Source organism: Malus sylvestris, chromosome 3 (assembly GCF_916048215.2).
Source record: "Malus sylvestris chromosome 3, drMalSylv7.2, whole genome shotgun sequence".
Lineage (NCBI taxonomy): Eukaryota > Viridiplantae > Streptophyta > Magnoliopsida > Rosales > Rosaceae > Malus > Malus sylvestris.
In genome coordinates, this window is record NC_062262.1 from 13,265,936 (window position 1) to 13,284,074 (window position 18,139).

Here is an 18,139-nt window from a genome sequence, read left to right on the forward strand (position 1 = left end):
ACCTAAATCTTAAAAATAAAAAAAAATAAAAAAAACTGAAATCATATCCCCACCCCCGTACCCCCACCCCCACCCCGCCCCACTCCAAAACCAGAAACCCAGAACACCCCCCAACCCGCAACCCTCCCTCCCCAGATCCCCATTCCTGCAACCAGTTCGTCCGCTCCCCGCACCCGCACTCACCCTTCATCCCCCTTCTCCTTCCTCCATGTTCATCTTCTTCCCCTGAAACCCCTTCCTGCAACCAGAAAAAAAAATAAAAATAAAAAAAACCCAGTTCGTCTTCCTCCGCACCCACGACCCTCCCTCCCCAGATCCCCATTCCTGCAACCAATTCGTCTTCTCCCCGCACCCGCACTCACCCTCCCTCCCCCTTCTCCTTCCCTTTCTCCTTCCTCCATGTTCATCTTCTTCCCCCGAAACCCCTTCCTGCAACCCCAAAAAAATAAAATAAAAACAACCCTATTCGTCTTCCTCCACACCCGCACCTATCCTCGCACCCGATTCCACCTCACGAACCCGGCGATGGCGGTGTAGACGCGATCTGGGTTTTTTTTTTTCTTCCCTTTCTTTTCTGGGTTGCAGGGGGAAGAAGATGAAGATGGGGGAGACGAGAGGAGCAGGGGGATATGGGTTTGGGGGTTGTGGGGAGAAGAGAAGAGGATGAGGGAAGGTTTCAGTTTTTTTTTTCTTTTTTTTTTCTTTCTGGGTTGCAGGGAAGAAGATGAAGATAGGGATATGGGTTTGGGGGTTGCGGGGAGAAGAGAGGAGAATTGAAGGTTTCAGTTTTTTCTTTTCTCTCTCCCTCTCATCCCCTTTCGAACTCTAACTTCAGCTCTAGAAGCTTCGCGAACTCACGGGCTAGATTTCCAATGGCAAATAGCAAGGCTGCCAGAGAATCTCCAATAGAAGGAGCGCGTATGCCGTAGATCCGAATACTGACGAGTTTTCAAGTGGAGCGGGTCGCCATGGACTACGGCAACGTCGCCCATTGGACCCCTATACGATTCCGATGTCGAAGATGTGGATCTTGGTGGCTATCTTCGTCGCTTGGTTAGCAGTAAAATGGGCAAACTTGAAATACGACATGCGTCGTTGCAGCGTGAAGTCCTCGAAGGAGTGTCATATGTCGTCGTAATGCAGTGTTTATAGGTGGGTTTGTGGATTTGGGAGAAGGGATGGGAAGATGGGGTGGGGGTTGTAATGGGAGCCGGAGATTTACGAAGAGGTATGATTGAACTCATTGAAAGGGGTTGGGCACACTAGACATAATTATTTATTATTTTTTTTAAATTCAGGTTTTTTTTTTAAAAAAAAAAAAAAAAAAAAAATTGCCACGTGGCACACATTTGGCAGCCACGTGGCACAAATGTGGCAGCCATGTCAGCGCTTAATGGATCAATGGATGGAAAATGTAACGGTTGTATTATTTTGAAATAAAATAATACTTGAGGTATGAAAGTGAAATGTTTTAAAGATGTTGTATGAGATTGTAAAAGACCTCAAACCTGAGGGGCTACTATGTAATTTACCCTTTTGTTTTTTTACTTTCTCTATTTTTTATTTTAAGTTATTTATTTATTTTTTATTTTTTTTAATATCTACGTGGGCTTATATTAACACGTGGCGCCCAATCATTCTCCACATACACACCACATCATCAATTAATGGCTGACTTAACAGTCAACTTAACGGATGTACGAAACTATCCTAAAATTAAGACTTGAGGTATGACTCTGGGATGAAAAAAAAATTCATGTACCAAATGTTGAAAACCACGTAATTTCAGGGTAGTAAACTAAGATTAACCCAAAATAAGTTTACAACTTTTGTTTTTGGTAGAACAATACGTAAGGATAATGAAATGAAAATGACCCTTTTTATAAGATTCCTTCAAAAACCACCTCAAGTAGACTTGCTTTTTTTTTTTTTTTTTTTTGTAAAAGATGGATATATTAACCAGGAAAACAGAAAGTAAAAAGAAAACAACAACCATACCGCAAAAAATAAGGACGAGGGCATACAAAGACGCCACCAAACAAGGTACCAGCGTTAACCATCCCCCAAGAGCCAAAGGCAAAATACGGAGGACATGGTAGCCCATCTTGATTTAAAATTCTTAAAAACGAAGATGGGGTTCTTTCGACCTAAACAGAGTCGCTCATCTCCATAGACTGGAATGACGCAACAAAGTCCGCCGCTTCATTCCCCAATCTTGGGACCCAAGACCAGGTGCAAATGGGTAATGAATTACTGATATCCATTATCCAAGACAAGATGGGGTATGTCTCCTAGTGAGCATTGTCCATACTATCCGACAAGCAAGTGATTATATGTTTGCAATCAGATTCCACAACTACCTGGGATAGATTATTCTGTTGGGCAAGCAAACATCCTTCCAGAATCGCCATTGCCTTAGCTGCATACACACTTGGCGTAGCAATCTCCTTCCTTCTTACCGCTAGACACCTACCCGAGTGATCATTCATTACCACCCAAACAGCTCTACACCCACAACATGCCTTCCAACTAGCATCGACATTTATTTTTAACATGTGTGAGGGAAGAGAGGTCCAAGATCGACGATGATCCAAGGTCCGAGAACCAGGTGCCGAAGGGATATGGACCAGGGCTTTGGCATTCAGGAACAGCTCCATTTGACCAACAATGGCATGAATAGTCTAAAAAGGGGGTGAAGGCTTTGGATCAAAACTTGTCTTACCGCGATCTTTCCATATATGCCAGCAAGTAAAAGCCACAACTGTAAGGAGAAACTACTTGTCCACCGAGTTCCTCGAACACTCCCTAGAAACCATGAGTATCCAGGCATCAAGAGATGTTACAGCCATCGGATCCACCCTATAGTTTAACGGACCTCCAAACCAAACCCAATGCGTCCATGGACAAAGCAGGAGACATGCTCCACTGATTCCTCATGTTCGTTGCATAATAGAAAAATTGGGGAGGGGGAACATCTTATCTTGAAAAGACTTAGTTGTGTTGCCAATGCACCCTGAAGCCTTCTCCATAAAAAATTCCTAAGTTTTTTAGGAGCATTGATGCCCCATATGCATTTCCACACCAAGGAATCAATAAGTCTTGATGGAGAGGGCCGTCGAGATCTTTGGTGTTGAGCTCTCTCATGAAGCCACCTATACTTGGACCTGACAGAATACAACCCCCTCATATCTACCAACCAAATCAACCTATCAAGTCTTTGGGCGATTGTCTTAGGCCTAATTCATTAGTTAATCAATATAATGCAACTCATTCATATTGTTGGGAAAATTGCTACCAGCTCCTTACAACATCTTCAAATGAGATGTTAAATTTAAACAAAAAATTTATATTTGAAAGCTTATGAGGCACTTTGATTTTTTTTTAGAATTTTCTTCTCCACTCGATATGTTAAATTAAACTATTATTTATCACGATAGATTTTGTTAGATTAGATGTTAGATTAGTCACTGATGGGGTTTGAACCCACGTCGTCATGCAAAGGCTCAACACCTTTCCACCACTATGGTAAAGGGCCATTTGCTATTGTTTATTACGTTTTTTTTTTTATATATAATTGTAATAAATACATTTAGAATTGGTATTGACAGCAACCACCTTTGTTGCCAATCCATGTCATGCCACATAAGAATTGGTATTTCGGTTGAAAAACACTAGTTGTGTTTTTTACTGTTATTGATGATGTGAACTTTTTGACATCACTTTTAGAGATGCTCTTTATTCCCTATATAAGAGCACATCCCGTTTGTAAGGTTTCCCTGGGCAATGTAGCAATAGGCAACTCAATCCCCTTAAATGAATAGTAACTATCTGCCGTGAACAGTAACTGCACAAGTGCATCTCCACCCATAAACTGAATAGACAATTCGTATTAAAATATTAAAAAGAAATCACCTCAAATGGACTTGTTTTTTTTTTTTACATGAAGCGATAACGCTAACTTTACTTTTGTTTGTGCGGTTGTTTTATACCTAACTCATTATTTAATCAATATATTGCATCTCATTCACATTACTAGGAAAATTGTTAGCAATCCATAGAACATCTCCGAAGAAAATGTTAAATTTAAATATCAAATTTAAATTTGAAAGCCTATGAGGCACTTTGATTTTTTTTAGAATTTTTCCACCAGATATGTCAAATTGAACTATTATTTATTATATCATTTTTTTATAATTGTAATAAATATATTTAGAACAAAAATAATAATAAAAATGATAAAAATATATTTATTAACCAATTGAAAATGAACTTGAAGTTGCTGTCAAATTTGATAGCAACCACCTTTGATGCCAATCCACGTCATGCTACATAAGAATTGACATTTCGGTTGAAAAACACTAATTGTCTTTTTTTACTGTTATCGTTGATGTAAACTTTTTTATATCTCTTTTGATATCTCTTTTACAAATGTTTTTAGTTTCCTATATCTCTTTTAGAAACGGGCATTCAAAGTAAGACATTTTAGGTTCGAATCTCGTGGATGGCGAACTCGATACCAAATTAGGTTGCCCACTGTATAGCTTATAGCCAAACTCTTCCTCCTCTTAGTGTAAAATAATCGTTGTACTAAAAAAAATCATTAAAGTGCACTTTTCACCTTCAAGTTGTGAAAATGAGTAAGCACTTTCAATAGAAGGGACCACGGTCAGAGCTGCTTCTGCTTTCTTATACCAATGACCCACGATCTTGACAGGGCCGACCCAGGCCCAGTGCAGGCATGGGGACCATCTAGGGCCCAAAAAAATTGGGGGCACTAAAATTGTTAAGGTGATATATTTATATATGTTTTCATAAGAGTATAAATTTATAAAATTTGATTCAATGACTCAGAAATTTAACTAGAAGTGGTGGTTTTGTCATTTGAAAATAATGAGGAAATCTTGGGTTCAAAACACCACATGTGCTTATTTACTTTCCAATTTTTATAAATTTCTTTTAACAACACCCAAAGATGCCCTACATTTATGATAGTCTGTCAGAACCTCCAATTAATTCTCGTGAGCCACCAATGAACAAGCTTATCTAAAACCTAGAGGGGCGCAAAACAGAAAGTGTTAGTGGGCAAAAACAAAGCTTTTCAAAACCATTTCATTTATCAAATGCTCTAACCCCTCGCCGTAAAACATGTATAATTTTCCCAGAAATGGAATATAAATATATATATATATATATATATATATATATATATATTTCAAATCATGCTTCACATATCCATATTCATAAGTATGCCATGCAAAAAAATATAAAATAGAATAAGTAACTCATGTGAAAATAAATTCATGGAAATTAACATATTAGCTGGAACCCCTGCAGAGGTATGTATGACTGAATTCATAGCTAATTAGTCAATCTAGCCAGAGTCACCACAAGTGACCTATACGGTACTACACTGCATACGAGTCGAAACCACTGTAAGGATCTGTACGACAAGACTGGGTGTAATATAGTTATGCTCAATGCTACGCTCTCATGATAGCTGTGCGATAAATCGCTAGTCACATACGAGTTGGAACCACCTATAATGGTCTGTACGACAAGACTGTGCACCTAAATTGGATCCAATGTGAGCATATGGTGCGGGAGGTGACATCATAAGCAGGCATGTACTATATTTCTGGCTAAATCATAATCATAAGGGGTGCAGGTTTATGAGCTCTAAATCACGTCTCCCATTATCAATATCTCATATAACAAAGCATAACTCACCTGGTACTTACCTGAGCGTCCACAGCACCAATTCATATTATGCATCATATACTAATTCATATGCTAAATATAAATTTATATGCATGTCATTTCAAAGCATACTTTCATTTAAACACATTTTCTGGGAAAATGTCAAGTATATAAAATATATACTGAAAACCAAAAGCCCACTCACTAGTATGTCGAAGGGTCGTAGCCCACGAGTCGCCTTTGACTACGCTCGTCCTCGGGATAGGCCTCACCTATATACGAAATAATTGAATAAACGTTATTTAAAGCACATAGACAAAACTAATTAATAACTTCTCATACATTGCTCAAATGGGATGTTTGAATATACCAACATGATCTACACAACCTCACGAACATCCTTATATTTTTAGAAAAAAAATTCAACGTCCCACGCGCCGGCAAGTGCATAGCAACACCCGCTGCCACGCGCAGGGAATCGTAACGGAATTTAGAACCGCCGTTAGGAATATTTCGATAAAAAGCAACAGAAATCGTTAAATCTACCTGACAGCGTCAGAATAATCCGTCAACTTTGACGGAATATTCTATCTTTTTCTCCGATTAGCTTTGTCGGTCGCCGTTGCTGTCATTGTCCGTCGGAAACTAGAAAAATATGTAAAACCTCATATCTCTCTCATTTTTGCACCAAATTCCATGAAATTTTCACCAAAATGAAGCTTACAACATAAGGAACAAAACCTTACCAATTTTGGGACCTGAAATCCTCGAGAATTTGCCGGAGATCCTTCGATAATTCGGCCAAACTTTGAACTCGTCGATCTCGACTTCCCGACGTCCAATTCACCTCGTTTTTCTTCTCCGAGCTTCGTGGAGAAGTCCTAAAGTTTCCTTGAAGCTCCAAAACCACTGAAACCTTACCATTTACGTGTGCATGAACAGTGCACCAAAACTGGGTATCTCGGGTTCTCAGGTTTCAAAGGTTTCATGACCAAAATAGGGTATGGTTAAGCTTGTGACGATGAGATGAAGATGATGATTGTAACTATGAGCTCGATTCGTCACAGGAAGTAAAGCTTCAAGGTTGTGTGTACAACTTGTATGGAAGATAGAAGAAATCCAAGAGGGAAGAGAGAGAGTCAACGGGAGAGAGAGTGTGTGTGTGTGTGTGTGGTCCACGTGGGTCGCTAACCAAAACCAAAGAAAATACCATCTAAGTCCTAATTGGTTCCAAAATAATAGGACTTAGAACTAATTGGTCAAAAATCTAACCTACCACACCACCACACAAAACGTCCAAGGGTATATAAGTAATTTCATGCTGTCGAAAATAAATATTTCTAGACGGGGTGTCACAATCTACCCCCTTAAGAAAATTTCGACCTCGAAATTTATACACAACGATACATAGACTAATAACCATAAAACAATCGTGGATACATCTCTCTCATCCGATCTTCTGTCTCCTAGGTAGCCTTTTCCACTGAATGATTTCTCCATAGAACTTTCACCATGTGCATGGTTTTATTTCTTAGAATTTTATCTTTCCAATCCAAAATAGTCAATGGCTCCTCGTCGTAAGGCAAATCCGAATTAATTTCCAATGGTTGATGAGGTATCACATGTGATTGATCCGAGACATAATGTCGAAGCATATAAACATGAAACGCATCGTGCACTTTAGGCAACTCTGGAGGCAACTCAAGCTTGTAAGCAACTTCGTCGACTCGCTCGGTGATCCGATAAGGTCCGATGTATCTAGGGCTTAGCTTACCATTTTTCCCAAACCATACCACACCTCTCCACAATGACAATTTCAAAAATACCCAATCGTCAACTTTATACACTCTATTAGTAGCATGCTTATCTGCTAGACTCTTTTGATAATCCTGGGCAACTTTCAGGTTAGATTTAATTACCTGAATATTCTTAGTAGTTTCATCCACAATTTTCGGGCCTACCAAAACTCTTTCACCAACTTTTTACCAGTATAATGGCGTTCAACAAGACTTGCCATAGACTGCCTCAAAAGATGCCATACCAATACTCGAATGGTAACTGTTGTTGTAGGCGAATTCCATCAAATCCAAACAATCATGCCAACCATCGCCAAACTGCAGCACTGAATATCTCAGCATATCCTCTAATGTCTGAGTAGTCCTCTCAGATTGCCCATCTGTCTGAGGATGATATGTCGTACTATAAAGTAATCTCGTACCAAGAGCTTCCTAGAACGCTACCGAGAACTTATAAGTGAATCTAGGATCCCGATCTGAGATAATATCAACTGGAACACCAAGGTACTTCACAATCTTCGATATGAATAACTTAGCTAATCGGCTTAATGAGTATTTTTCCCTCACTGGAATAAAGTGTGCTAACTTAGTGAGCCAATTAACTATCACCCAAATTCCATCATAACCATTATGCGTATGAGGAAGCTTATACATAAAATCCATGGTAATATTTTCCCATTTCCACTATGGAACGGGAAGTGGTTGTATCAACCCAAACGGCTTATTCATTTTAGCTTTAACCTGCTGACAAATGGCACACCTACTCACATACTTAGCAATTTCTCTTTTCATACTCGGCCAATAATAATATGATCGAATGGTATGATACATCTTGGTACCTCTTGGATGCATTGCATATGCCGAAATATGCGCTTCATCAAGGATTTCTTTCTTTAACTCTGCATTATTCGGCACATACATTATGTTCTCTTGCATAAGCATGTCATCAGTTTCTCTAATTCTGAAATCTTTCTTCCTACCTCAACTTCTTGCTTGAATTATTTCCTAAGCCTCTTCATCATCCGTCTGAGCCTCGAGTATTCGATCAATTAATATGGGCCTGACCTGGAAATTAGCTAACAAAGCTTCCTCTTTATCTTCCAATCCTAACCCCACTCTTTTGGCTTTCAAGGTAGAAATAACACCATGCCTCACCCTGCTAGGCTCTCCTACAAATGTAACTTCGGGTAATCTAGGACGATGGAAAGTAAATGTCTTTCCATAGCAATCTATCTTGGCACGATTGTAGTGTAACCAATCAGTACCCAAAATCACATCAAAATCAACAATGTCTAACGTTATAAGGTTAGCTGGAATAACAACATCCTCCACCATCATTGGACATCTTGGATATACCCAATCAACATAACATCTCTCCCCTCTAGCCATAGAAAACTCTAAATCATATCCTAGAGGTGTAAGATGAGGTTGCGTCACTTGAGCAAATGTATGAGAAACAACAGAATGCGTAGCACCACAATCCATTAATACTCTAGCAAAATGACCAAGAATGTTCAACGTACCCATAATTAAATCAGGACTGTTCTGAGCATCCTGCAGTGTCATATTGTGCATACGTCCTTGAGCCTGCTGTCGTCCACCACAACCTCTATTAGCATGAATACCTCGTCCTTGTCTTGGCTAACCAGATTGCCTCGAAGATCTCGCACTGCTAGCAGAAATCTCTACCTGCTGGGGCTGTCCCCCCTAGTACCACTGGGATTCACCTGCTGAATATGGCTGATATGGCATAGAACCTTCCAGATACTGTGGATAACCATCCTGATAATGAGGGTCCTACGAATACTGATACTGCCCTGTAGGATAAGGAGCGATGTCGCCCTGATAATGATAAGCACCACCGCGACCAGTCTGGGCATATCCACGAGGTCTTGAAGCTTGCTGGATCGGTGCAGGTGGTGGTAAGGAAGGTTGTTGGGGCCTTTGCTGATTCTAAGGGCAATGTGCAGCCCTATGCCCTATCTATCCACAAGTATAGAATCCATTGTGGCCTCTCCTACACTCCCCAAAATGCCTATTATTACACCTGCGGTATGAAGGAGCACCTGAACCACCAAAATCCCTCTGCCTCTGAAATCTAGGGCCTCTAGAAAATCTACCACCTCTCCTCTATACATTAGAGCTCAAACCTCCACTAGAAGAGCTGGAACTAACACCACTTCTCTTAAAACTCTGAGTCTTACGAGGCCCCTAAGAAGATTGACCTTTACCTTTATCATCATTTCTTTGATTTCCATCTTTTTCTTCTTCATCCTCACTCTCACTGTGCATATTTTCTAAGTCCTCAATTTGCAGTAAAACCGCATAAAACTCCTGGTAAGTGGCATAGGGAGTTGATGTCGCTATAGAACACCATTTCTTTTTAGTGCCCAACCTGAAACAACGAAGCATCTCAACCGGATTCGCAGCAACCTCCGAATCATAACGAGACAAATTAGTAAATCTCTTGTAATATTCATTCGCCGTCATCTTTCCTTGTTTCATATGCGTAAATTCTTGTTTCTTAAGATCTATATACTCTGGAGAAACGAATCTTTTCTGAAACAACTGCTTAAACACTTCCCAATCAGCTGCTACCTATAGTGGCATCTGATAAGACTCCTGTTTCCACCAGGTTGCAGGCTACTCTCCTAAGAACTAGGTAGTCGTCTCAACCCATCTATCAGGAGGGAGGCTCCCCTGACTCTGCATCATAAGGAAAGTCTTCTCGACATGATTAAGCCACTTCTCCGCTCTCACATGTCCTTCATTACCCATGAAATGATTCAGCTTCAGATTATACACAGTCTCAAGAGGTGTCTTTTGAGGAGGATGGAGCGAAGACTGAATGGCATTGGCTATAACTTCCCTAACTGAGCAATATCATGGAAACTAGGCTCAGCTGAGTGACGTGGCTCTCTACGAGGCGGCATAGTTCTGACAGAAGACATCACAATGATTAGAAATTCACGAGCTATACAGGACTGCTAAACCTAGGCTCTGATACCAAACTGACAAACCCCGACCGAGATCGAGGCATGTTGGCCATCACGTGAGGGTGACGTAACCATGTACACAGTGCAGAAGTAATAATGATACTAGAGAATACAAATAAATGAAAACCAACTCATAAGAGTACTAGTTCACACAAGTGCTAGAATATGTGTGAATACACAATCAGAGCGTGAGTAGCCTAGTTCAATCCAGAAAACAAGTACTAATTAAACGACACCCAAAGATGCCCTACATTTGTGATAGTCTATCAGAACCTTCAATCAATCCTCGTGAGCCACCAACGAACTTATCTAAAACCTGGAGAGGCGCAAAACAGAAAGTGTGAGTGGGCAAAAACAAAGCTTTTCAAAACCATTTCATTTATCAAATGCTCTAACCCCTCGCCGTAAAATATGTATAATTTTCCTAGAAATGGAATATAAATATATATATATATATATATTACAAATCATGCTTCACATATCCATATTCATAAGTATGCCATGAAAAAAAATATCAAACAGAATAAGTAACTCATGTGAAAATAAATTCATGGAAATTAACATATTAGCTGGAACCCCTGCAGAGGTATGTACGACTAAATTCATAGCTCATTAGTCAATCTAGGCGGAGTCACCGCAAGTGACCTATACGGCACTACACTGCACATAAGTCGGAACCACTGTAAGGGTCTGTACGACAAGACTGGGTGTAATATAGTTATGCTTAATGCTACACTCTCATGATAGCTATGCGATAAATCGCTAGTCACATACGATTTGGAACCACCTATAATGGTCTGTACGACAAGACTGTGCACCTAAATTGGATCCAATGTGAGCATATGGTGCGGGAGGTGACATCATAAACGGGCATGTACCATATTTCTAGCTAAATCACAATCACCTGGGGTGCAGGTTTATGATCTCTTAATCACTTCTCCCATTATGAATATCTCATAAAACAAAATATAACTCACCTGGTACTTACCTGAGCGTCCACAACACCAATTCATATTATGCATCATATACTAATTCATATGGTGAATGTAAATTTATATGCATGTCATTTCAAAGCATACTTTCGTTTAAACACATTTTCTGGGAAAATATCAAGTATATAAATATATACTGAAAACCAAAAGCCCACTCACTAGTATGTCGGGATAGGTCTCACCTATATCCGAAATAACTGAATAAACGTTATTTAAAGCACATAGATAAAAAACTTCTCATACATTGCTCAAATGGGATGTTTGAATATACCAACATGATCTACACAACCTCACGAACATCCTCATAGTTTTAGAAAAAAATTTCGACGTCCCACGCGCCGACAAGTGCATGGCAACACCTGCGGCTACGCACAGGGAATCTTAACGGAATCCCTAACCGCCGTTAGGAATATTCCTTTTAAAAGGAAAAAAACAGTTAAATCTACCTGACGGCGTCAGAATATTCCGTCAACTTTGACGGAATGTTCTATCTTCTTCTTCGATTAGCTTAGCCGGTCGCCATTGACGTCACCATCCGCTGAAAACTAGAAAAATATGTAAAACCTTATATCTCTCTCATTTTTGCACCAAATTCCACGAATGTTTCACCAAAATGAAGCTTACAACATAAGGAACAAAAACCTTACCAATTTTGGGACTTGAAATCCTCAAGAATTTGCTGGAGATCCTTTGATAATCTGGCCAAACTTTGAACTCGTCCATCTCGACTTCCCGACATCCAATTCACCTCGTTTTTCTTCTCCGAGGTTTGTGGAGAAGTCTTAAAGTTTTCTAGAAGCTCAAAAACCACTGAAACCTTACCATTTACGTATGCATGAACAGTGCACCAAAACTGGGTATCTCGGATTCTTAGGTTTCGAACATTTCACGACCAGAAAAGGGTATGGTTAAGCTTGTGACGATGAGATGAAGATGATGATGGTAACTACGAGCTCGATCCGTCACAGGAAGTAAAGCTTCAAAGTTGTCCTTACGACTTGTACGGAAGATAGAAGAAATCTGAAAGGGAAGGGAGAGTCAACGGGAGAAAGAGTGTGTGTGTATGTGTGGTCCACATGGATCGCCAACCAAATCCAAAAAAAATACCATCTAAGTCCTAATTGGTTCCAAAATAATAGGACTTAGCACTAATTGGTCCAAAATCTAACCTACTACACCACCACACAAAACGTCCAAGGGTATATAAGTAATTTCACGCTGTCGAAAATAAATATTTCGAAACGGGCTATCACAGTGCCTATTGATTACTAATATATATCAATTAAAGACTTGAAAACATCATAATTTTTTTGGTCCCATATTGACAAGGTTAGTAAATAATAAAAAAAAACACCTCACGATTTATACACAATCACTTTCAAAGTTCAAATGGAAAACAAAACTCATCATCTATCTACTTGTAAGCCTGGAGTTTTTTGGTTTCCTTCTCTCGATACAAAATAAATTAGTCTTTCTGTGTTTCTAAATTATTGAGTTTGAAGTGCTTTTCTTAGTATAATTTTATTGATGTCTTACGTGTGAAAATAAATAATTTTTTTATATGAAGTTAGGACACTATTTTTGGAGTTGCCTCGAGCCTAAAAAATCTCTGGACCGACCTTGGATCTGAAGAAATAAACATATTCTTTTTTCTCTTTTACAAACCCAATTTTAGCCTCAGCTGTTTTTCTAAGATGATATTTAAAAATTAAAAAAAAAGAGGAAAACTAATGAAAATGGCTTGAAAACTTTGAGTTTTAACGATAAGGACAAAATAAAGGATAAAATTAATAGTACCAAGATTGACTTTTTAGTGTAAAAATGTGATTTTTCCGTTAAAGTGAACACTACCAGGAGCTTTTCGTTCAAGTTCCCTTAAAAAAAATACCTCAAGTGAACTAATTGCTAATTTTTTTACAAGAAACGATGGAGTAAGTGGACTTGCTTTGGCAATAAAGGACATAGCTTCCCTTTTGTTTGGACGATGGCTTTATGTCAAACTGGTTATTCAATAAACATATTGCAACTCATTCACATTGCAAGTGGAAAATTGCTAGCAGTTCCTTAGTTCCCTGTACAAGAGAAGCAGAGGCAACCACTCAGAACACAAGTTCAAAGAAAACAAAGCATTCTCACTTTTAATTCATCAAACCTCTTCTCTGTCCAAGAATTTTTCAAGCCTTAGACTAGAACCTTTTGATCCGACATCAATCTCAATCTCATCTAATAAGAACAATCCGATCATCACAAAAGTTTCAGTAGGCAATAACTAAGGGAAACTAGAAAACATGTATGATAAGTAATTAAGCATAAATTAAGTAAAGATTAGAAGTTGATGATGTAAGTACTTTAGCTGAACTAATAATTGAATGTGCTGGATAACATTGAATTATAATTAAGCATGAAACTCATACAATTGAGTTCGAACCTTCTGTATTTATTTTGTATGTGGCTTTTCCGTGACTTTTATCATTGATTGATACGTGTTACATTTATGACAACATAATTAAAGAGGATTATGTTTATGGACACATATCAATCAATGATAATAGAAGTAGAAGCAACCACTATCAGAACACTACGTTCAAAGAAAAGAAAGCCGTCTCACTTTTAATTCATCAAACCTCTTCTCTGTGACTCTGTCCAAGAATTTTCCAAGCCTTAGATTAGAAATTTATTGATCCACATTAATCTCAATCTCAACCAAGAATATTCCGATCATCACAAACGTGTCGGTAGGCAATAACTGAGACAAACTAGAAAACATGTATGATAAGTACGTACGCATAAATTAAACTAAAGATTATAAGTAGATGATGTAAGTACTTTACCTAAACTAACAATTGTATGTGCTGGATAATATTGAATTATCATTAAGCATGAGTTTATACAATCGAGTTCAAAGCTTTTGCATTCATTTTGTTTGTGGTATTTCTGTGATCTCTGTCATTAATTGACACGTGAGGAAAATTATGTTTATAAACATGTGTCAATTAATGATAGAAACTATAAAGAGACCACATACAAAATAAGTGCAAAAGATTTGAAATCCATACAACCACACCAACCACAGAACAGTGATACTGCCTAATTATGTAACAGTGTCAGTACCCTCTTGGCACGAGTGAGAATTAATTATTCTCTACCACTTTATTAAACATTAATAAATAAACTATAAATGTATATTTTAGGTTGTATGATTAATGCAAAAGACGAGCGTGGACTGTGAGAGGCTAGGCCGATTATTTATTGTTTGGAGTTGAACGATAATGTTAATGACTTAAATAATTAGTTGTAAAAAGAGAAAAATTGGTAGAGATCAAATACACATTAAAATGTATAAATATGATTGTTTTTTACTATTGTGATAAAATGTCATCTACAGATATGAATGAGATTTTTGCAAAGATATCAGTGCCGTTATTGGTACTCCCTAAAAAAATAGGGGTGTGATATCCACACATCCATTTTTACTTTTCACACACCCTTCTAATTTTTGGCTGTCGGATTGGATGAATTGAAGAAGATCAAAGGATATAAATTAACAAAGGATGTGTGAGAAGTAAAAAGGGATGTGTGGATAGCACACCCCAAAAAATATCTTGCACTCCAAATGTATATATATATATATATATATATATATAGAAGGATACTTGATAGATGTGCAAAGCCAACAACAACTCCCAAAATATACAACCACAACAAAACTTTTTTTCATTAAGTGAAGTCGGCTGTACAGCTCCTAAAATATAATGTTATAAAATATGTAAATTGTTATTGGTACTTCAAAAATTTATTTTGCACTCTAGACTTTCTATAATTAGAAAAAATATATATATATTTATGAGAACTGTAAAATAAAATTAGTGAAGTGCTAATACCAGTTATCCAAATTATATGTTGAAGCAAATACTATAAATGGATGCGAATAGAGTCCAAATATATTTGAAAGAGCTCTTTCAATTGAAGTGACCGTGGTCTGCTTTTGCTTTCTGTTGCCAATGACCCACAATCTTAAGAAAAAAAACAGCAGATTCTTTTCTCTTTTCCAAACCTATTTTTAGACCCAGTTTTCTTTATAACATGCTTTGAAAAATCACCTTGACTGGACTAGCAATAAGGGAAATAGCTTTACTTTTTCTCTTTTTTTTTCCCCTTTCTTTTTGGGTGGAACAATACTTAAGATAGGAAGTGAAAATGACCATTTTTATAAGATTCCTTCAAAAAAAGAGTAATGTTAGGGATACTAGATTTATAAATAAAATTTGTAAATTAAATAATACGTCATCAATAAGAATAAGCACGTTATCAATAATAATTTAATATTCAATTTTCATGCCATTTAATTTACAAAATTTTATCCATAAATTTACTTCCTAGCATTATCCTAAAAAGAAATCACCCCAAGTGACCTTTTTTTTTTTTTTTACATGAATGGATAGAGTTAGCTTTACTTTTGTTTGTGCGGTTGTTTTATGCCTAACTCATTATTTAATTAATATATTGCAACTCATTCACATTGCTAGGAAAATTGCTAGCAGCTCCTTGGATGTTAAATTTAAACATAAAATTTAAAATTGAAAGCCTAAGGCACTTTGATCTTTTTTTAACTTTGTTCTCCATCAGATACGTCAAATTGAACTATTATTTATTATATTTTTATAATTGTAATAAATATATTTAGAACAAAAACAATAATAAAAATGATAAAAATATATTTATTAATTAATTGAAAATGAATTTGAAGTTGATGTCGAATTTGACAGCAACCACCTTTGGTGCCAATCCACGTCATGCCACATAAGAATTGACATCTCGGTTGATAAACACTAATTATCTTTTTTTATTGTTATTGTTGATGTAAACTTTTTGATATCTTTTATAGAAATGTTCTTAGTTTGCTATATAAGAGAAGCAGGGGCAAGTTCAACGAAAAGAAGGCCTTCTTATTTTTAATTCATCAAACCTCTTCTCTGTGACTCTGTCCAAGAATTTTCCAAGCCTTAGACTAGAAACGTTTTCATCCCATATCATTCTGAATCTCAACTAAGAACAATCCGATCATCACAAACGTTTTGGTAGGCAATAACTAAGAGAGACAAGAAAACATGTATGATAAGTAATGACGCATAAATTAAGTAAAGATTATACGTAGATGATGTAAGTACTTTAGCTGAACTAATAATTGCGTATGCTGGATAATATTGAATTATCATTAAGCATGAGACTAATACAATCGAGTTCAAAGCTTCTGTACTCATTTTTTGTGTGACATTTTTGTTACCTCTGTCAATGATTGACAAGTGTTAAGTTTATGATAACAGAGTTGAAGAGAGTTATATTTATGAACATGTATCAATTAATGATAGAATCCACACACAAAATAGTTAAGATTGAAATCCATACCTAATTATGTAACACTACCCTCTTGGCACTAGTGGGAATTAATTATTGTCTACCATTTTATTCAACCTGAAATAAAGTAATTATAGATGTATATATTTTAGGTTGTATGACTAATTAAAAGCAAGTGTGGATTGTGAGAAGCAAGCCCGTGTATCAAGGACGAAGCCAAAAATCTATATGAATAGGGTCATCTTCAAATAACAAAGTCACGAATTGAAATTCTCAAAAAATTACTAAACAAAACACATACACACACACGTGTGTGTGTGTGTGTATCCATAAGGTTTTTTATACAATATCACTTGACACATTTTCTTAATTACCAATACCATCAAATATCTCTCTATAAAAATAATCATGTTATTATTCATCTATTGATCTTTCATCTAATTTCTCAATTGATTCTTCAAACATTTCATAGCCAAAAATACTCTATCACATGGGATTACTATATGCATTATGTGCATTTTTTTCCCTAAAAAAAAAAAAAAAAAAAAAAAAAAAAAAAAACACTGAGTGGGTCATCCACCCTAGGGGTGGGTTCAAAAAACCGAAAACCGAAAAAAACCGAGAACCAAACCGAACCGAGACCGAAAAAAACCGAACCGAAAAAAAACCGAACCGAAAACTGTCAAACCGAACCGAACCGAATATGGCTGGTTCGGTTTCGGTTTTTGAGATTCGAAAACCGAACCGAACCGAACCGAACCGAATATATATTTAATTATTTTTTTTATAATATTTTAATTATAAAAAATAAAAAAATCTCTAAAGTTCTGGAGGCATGTGGGTTTGAACCCGTGCACTCCTGTTGAGAGGTTTCAACGAAACCAACATGGCAATTGGTATTGTTTAGTTATAGTTGTATAACTAAACTATTTATAAAGATATAAATCTATAGCCTTTTGTGCAATTAGAAATCAACAAAACCCTAGCCACTAGTAGTAGCAGCCAACCTTTTCTTTTTTCATTCCCCTCTTCTCTCTCTCTGCCCTGCGCCTCCAGACTCCCTTCTTGTCCAAATTTCTCCATTCTTCTCCATTCTTCTCTCTCCGTTTCTCGATCTTCTCACTCCAGGGTAAGATCTCCAATCTCTCTTATTTATTTTGTCGATTTATGGGTTTTTTTAGAGTAAATTCCATGGAGGGAATCTGAAATTTTGGTGTAAATTTATGGGTTGTTGTTTTGTTTTGTATTGTAGATTTGTTTGATTTTTGTGTTGTGAGAGTCTCACCCATTTCTTTCCCTTTCT